The sequence below is a fragment of the Schistocerca cancellata genome, chromosome 4 (genome assembly GCF_023864275.1).
Source record: "Schistocerca cancellata isolate TAMUIC-IGC-003103 chromosome 4, iqSchCanc2.1, whole genome shotgun sequence".
Lineage (NCBI taxonomy): Eukaryota > Metazoa > Arthropoda > Insecta > Orthoptera > Acrididae > Schistocerca > Schistocerca cancellata.
This window is the reverse complement of record NC_064629.1, coordinates 825648592-825654591: the sequence shown is the minus strand read 5'-3', so window position 1 is coordinate 825654591 and position 6000 is coordinate 825648592. Positions and strand designations below refer to the sequence as shown.

Below are 6000 nucleotides of genomic sequence, written 5' to 3'. Positions count from 1 at the left end.
CAGTTGATATCGATAAAACTCTGCAGAGTCTTCTTTGTTTATTTCTATGTTGTGTAGAAAAGTAATATATTTTACACTGTAACGATAATATAACTGTTCAAGATGCTAATACATCTAAACAGTGGCATTTCTTCACTCAGGTGTTCTTCCTGACGAACGCATCAGTCCAAACACTCAACGCAGCATTAACGATGGATGCTTTGCTTCTGATGAAGTTATATGGAACAACGAGATTTACTCGAATGAAACCTGTCGTAGTGAAGAGCATTTTACCAATGATAGAGATAATTTAGCAGAATATAGATGATATTTAGAGACAAGCGTCACAATATGAAACCCAGGCAACACTTACAATACAAGAAAAAAATTTCAAGCGCCCGTACAGAAATAAGATTCAGAAGATGAATTATGATGAGAAGTTACTTGAAAAATGGTTCAAATGGCTCTGAGCACTATGGGACTTAACTGCTGAGGTCATCAGTCCCCTAGCACTTAGAACTACTTAAACCTAACTAACCTAAGGACGTCACACACATCCATGCCCGAGGCAGGATTCGAACCTGCGACCGTAGCGGTCGCGCGGCTACAGAAGGCAGTGCCTAGAACCGCTCGTTCACCCCGGCCGGCAAGTTACTTGAAATTGAAAATACGAAGCTTTCCCTTACTCAAGAAAGGCCTTACAAAGTGAGTATAGTCAATATCAGTTTTTGATGATTATGTTGCTACATCTGTGTGAAGTTTCTCCGTCTAGCACATTGATTTCATCGGACGACATCGTCAGCGAAGGACGCGGTGTTGTCGCGCAATATGACGCACAACGTGCAACGATCTGTCATATATTTACGCATACAGTGGACACGTAGCCTTAGTTTGTCAAGGTCATTGCCTGTCAACTTGAAATCGATCAACGGTAGAACTTCTGCGCAAGTGTAATTTCCCTGCTCTTGTCAGCAACAGAACAATTTACGTAATATTCTTAGGAGAGGGATAACAACGTGATATGTTAACTAGTATTTAACATGTGAAATCAAGTATGTATAAAAAAGTCTGTGCGGAAATGCAAAGTGAAATGCATCCGTAATTCGCCAGCGGAACTGTTGTCGCAACGTCTCTGGGGATCGATACGCGCATGCGCAGTGACAGCTACATTCCAGACGGTTATTCAAAGGCGGCTAAAACAGCGCACGCCGTCGACGATTTGAACGCTCGCTAGCCGCTGGAAAGGATCATGTTCGCCGATGTCTGACTGTGCCAATTATTCTCTTCGGAAGCTTACAGAGATGCATTTAGTAACAAAGATGTTCCTATCAGCAGACCAATAACATTGTAACATAACTATACAGTACAAATTTCCCTTGAAAAAGAAACATCGTCTCAGGTGAGTTTGATACCCGACTTTTTGGTACGGAACTGGCGGGGATATATCTATTTCATAAAATTACTCCATGCTACAGCATTTCTGTTTCACTGCTTCCTTCACGCGTTATAAATGCTATGTTTTGTTAAAGCACAATCGTTTGACTAAAATCGCACATCACACTATTTTGTTAACAGGTATACGATTTCCTGATTATACACGATCTCTCACAATGCCACAAGTAGTACATGTCAGGTGGATAGTGATATTTATATTTCAAATGTCTCTGATGTAACTATGATATGGCAAAATAATGATTAGTTCAGATGAATATATCGCCGTCAATTTGAAATCACATAGTCATCTGTTTTGGCGCATTAGATGGCGTACTTGTATGCAAGCTCTAAAGTGGAGGAGAGATTTACGTAGCAAGTGTATAGCAGAAGTGTTATTTTCTGTAACAGCTGCTAAACTGTGGCAAGGCCGCAGTCAGATCTTTGGGTACGACTCACGACCCTCAGGGTCAGCTCCGCATCTTAATGAAGCAAGGTGGCCACGCGACGTTGCAGAGCAAGGTCGCCTGCGCCAAATCAGCTGTAGCAAGCTTTGGCGTTTCGAAACAAGAGTGGCGAGGAATTTCGCGGAATTTGAAAAGCGCTTTACGTTTCTTTAGGGTGCGACTGTTGTGTTCCTATATAGCTCCAGAAGTCCAAAATTTCAGATCACATTACTCACTTTGAGGAGCATTGCTCACGCAAAGCAAAGGAGAGGTTTCGAATTCCGCTGTGGCACACAGTTCAGTCTTCAGAGAAATTTCATTATTCGTGTAATTTAGCAACTAAGACTAACAATTTGAAGTGATTCATCACTTAAATGTCTAGCTATCATGAGTTAAATTCAAACAAAATGAGGTACGCCGTTGAATTCTGAATGTTCGCAGTAACACGTAAATTAAAATACTGATTCTTTTTCCAGATAAATGGATTTGAGTCCTGGCTAGACGTTCCGAACTGGTTTACCGTGTTTTCCTTAAATCAACCGAGACGAATGCTTGGATGATTTCTTATATAAATCAGGGCCGTTTTCTACCTCCATCTCCCTACAACTGATTTAATGCTCCGTCTAGAATCACTACATCTTTGACAAAAACGATAAAATATAAGCTTCTTTTTTCGTTAAACTTCTGTCTATTGTTTCCTTTCATTTCGCTTTGGGGGTAACGTGATTCTGCTGGTATTATGTTACACTATGAAGCTTTCAAATATCTGGGTTCGAGCATCGCTGCAGCACATAGTTACAGCCCCTCAGAAATATCCGAATATCTCAAAGCACGGAACTTCGGCATTGTGCATCACGTCCAAGTAGACTGTGGGGGACTGTGATATGTATGTGTATGACTGCAAAAAATGGCTCTGACCACTATGGGACTTAACTTCTGAGGTCATCAGTCCCCTAGAACTTAGAACTACTTAAACCTAACTGACCTAAGGACATCACACACATCCATGCCCGAGGCAGGATTCGAATCTGCGACCGTAGCGGTCGCGCGGTATGAATGCAGATGTGTGTGTGTGTGTGTGTGTGTGTGTGTGTGTGTGTGTGTGTGTGTGTGTGTGTGTGCAATGTGCAATTGCATGACTGTATGTTACGTTTTGCGCTACGTTTGTGCTAGGCTTCATATAGAGACTCTGTATTTAACTCAGAAAGTTGGCACACATTCTATTGATTAGCAACTATACGTTACATTTGATTAACAAAGACAGCTGATTAGACTACTTTTCGTTACCAGTATTATTTCCAACTAAATACAGCTCAAAGCGCGGTTTGAAAAGCTCGATCACGGAGAAGAACCATTCGATATGTGTGAAGAACTTAACGGCTCGCTGGAGACAGTAGTAACGCATCATGTAGGGTCATAGTACTCACTGGACTTCATGTAAATGTTCAGTCTCCGGTAACTGTTGAATTAAGGGCACTTACTCTCAGACTTTCTCCGTCTCTTACTCTTCTCTCTCTCTCTCTCTCTCTCTCCCCCTCCCTCCCCGTGAGATGGTGCCACACTCCTGCCGTACGACTATTACTGCATTTTGTCCACCCCCAACTCTTTTACGTTAATCAGCTCACTACGCTAACTCCGTTGTCTCCAATTCCTCTTTGATCTGAGAATGGCTTGATCGCTTGCAAGAGTAGGAACAAGCCAGCACATAAATAAACTTTTCTGCTCTCGAACACAAAAAAGTAGGAATGTGCGTGCTTGTTAACGGACGCATCCTCGGCTCGAATCATAGCGCCACAAACGAAGCGTGTTTAAAATTCCACGTTTAACTGCAGGTTGCTTTTTCCCGATTGGAGAACTGGCTAGGGAGAAGCAATTCGCCGAAGTGACGTCCAATGGAAACTCTTACACCAGGACACAGAGCCACACGAAATAATCTATACATATACTGTGTGTTCGGAAATTCCTGTTACAAACTTCTGCGACTTGCAGAGGTAGTGATGACACGTCCCGTTAGAAAAATTATACATGACTGTCCTTAAACTGACACACAATATTTTTAGCGCAACGCAATCTGACTTTCAAAAATCCCTACAAAAGAATGGCCCTGACTAACATTAACCTATACCTTTCACAAATCACTTACCTCACCAAAAATCTTCGTTACTCGAACTACTGCAATACAGCGAGCGCCACTACTGCCAGCTAAATAAAAGATTCAAACTACTAAAGGCACTAACTACTGATAGGCATAGTTAGCAAATGAAAGATTTTAATAGAGAACAAACAATGTATTTACCTTAATAGTCATAATATATATAGCAGTTCATGACAACCATTCTAACAAATTTCAAAACTCCGCCATTTCTCTCCCCACATCCACCACTGCTGGCGGCTCACCTCCAACTGCGCAACGCTACGCGCTGTTAACAGCCAACTGCCCAACACTACAATGGCAGACAACAATGCAAACTAGCCACAGACTGCACACAGCACAGCCAGTGATTTTCATACAGAGCGCTACGTAACGTTGCCAATAAGAAAACATAAACAGCCTACTTACAGTGAGTACGTAATACACTCCTGGAAATGGAAAAAAGAACATATTGACACCGGTGTGTCAGACCCACCATACTTGCTCCGGACACTGCGAGAGGGCTGTACAAGCAATGATCACACGCACGGCACAGCGGACACACCAGGAACCGCGGTGTTGGCCGTCGAATGGCGCTAGCTGCGTAGCATTTGTGCACCGCCGCCGTCAGTGTCAGCCAGTTTGCCGTGGCATACGGAACTCCATCGCAGTCTTTAACACTGGTAGCATGCCACGACAGCGTGGACGTGAACCGTATGTGCAGTTGACGGACTTTGAGCGAGGGCATATAGTGGGCATGCGGGAGGCCGGGTGGACGTACCGCCGAATTGCTCAACACGTGGGGCGTGAGGTCTCCACAGTACATCGATGTTGTCGCCAGTGGTCGGCGGAAGGTGCACGTGCCCGTCGACCTGGGACCGGACCGCAGCGACGCACGGATGCACGCCAAGACCGTAGGATCCTACGCAGTGCCGTAGGGGACCGCACCGCCACTTCCCAGCAAATTAGGGACACTGTTGCTCCTGGGGTATCGGCGAGGACCATTCGCAACCGTCTCCATGAAGCTGGGCTACGGTCCCGCACACCGTTAGGCCGTCTTCCGCTCACGCCCCAACATCGTGCAGCCCGCCTCCAGTGGTGTCGCGACAGGCGTGAATGGAGGGACGAATGGAGACGTGTCGTCTTCAGCGATGAGAGTCGCTTCTGCCTTGGTGCCAATGATGGTCGTATGCGTGTTTGGCGCCGTGCAGGTGAGCGCCACAATCAGGACTGCATACGACCGAGGCACACAGAGCCAACACCCGGCATCATGGTGTGGGGAGCGATCTCCTACACTGGCCGTACACCACTGGTGATCGTCGAGGGGACACTGAATAGTGCACGGTACATCCAAACCGTCATCGAACCCATCGTTCTACCATTCCTAGACCGGCAAGGGAACTTGCTGTTCCAACAGGACAATGCACGTCCGCATGTATCCCGTGCCACCCAACATGCTCTAGAAGGTGTAAGTCAACTACCCTGGCCAGCAAGATCTCCGGATCTGTCCCCCATTGAGCATGTTTGGGACTGGATGAAGCGTCGTCTCACGCGGTCTGCACGTCCAGCACGAACGCTGGTCCAACTGAGGCGCCAGGTGGAAATGGCATGGCTAGCCATTCCACAGGACTACATCCAGCATCTCTACGATCGTCTCCATGGGAGAATAGCAGCCTGCATTGCTGCGAAAGGTGGATATACACTGTACTAGTGCCGACATTGTGCATGCTCTGTTGCCTGTGTCTATGTGCCTGTGGTTCTGTCAGTGTGATCATGTGATGTATCTGACCCCAGGAATGTGTCAATAAAGTTTCCCCTTCCTGGGACAATGAATTCACGGCGTTCTTATTTCAATTTCCAGGAGTGTATTTTGAATAGAAACCCATGTCCGGGAACGTCGTCCAAGAGGCTACAGAGTGTCAAAGTTACAGGTACTGGGGTGATAACATGATGATGTTACACACTTTCTAAAGTGATGGAGGAGGATAAATGTATCAACTTGAGGTAATGGTC

At 45.5% G+C, this 6000-nt stretch overlaps 1 protein-coding gene across 1 annotated transcript in view; it reads left to right on the top strand.

Annotated features, from left to right (window-relative positions):
• The first annotated feature begins 1195 nt into the window (after positions 1–1195).
• Positions 1196–6000, top strand: part of LOC126183592 (osmotic avoidance abnormal protein 3) — a 381860-nt gene continuing 377055 nt past the window's right edge. The window contains exon 1 of the mRNA XM_049925691.1: positions 1196–1378. The gene's annotated coding sequence lies outside the window, so the exon portion shown is untranslated. The remainder of the gene's footprint in view (positions 1379–6000) is intronic.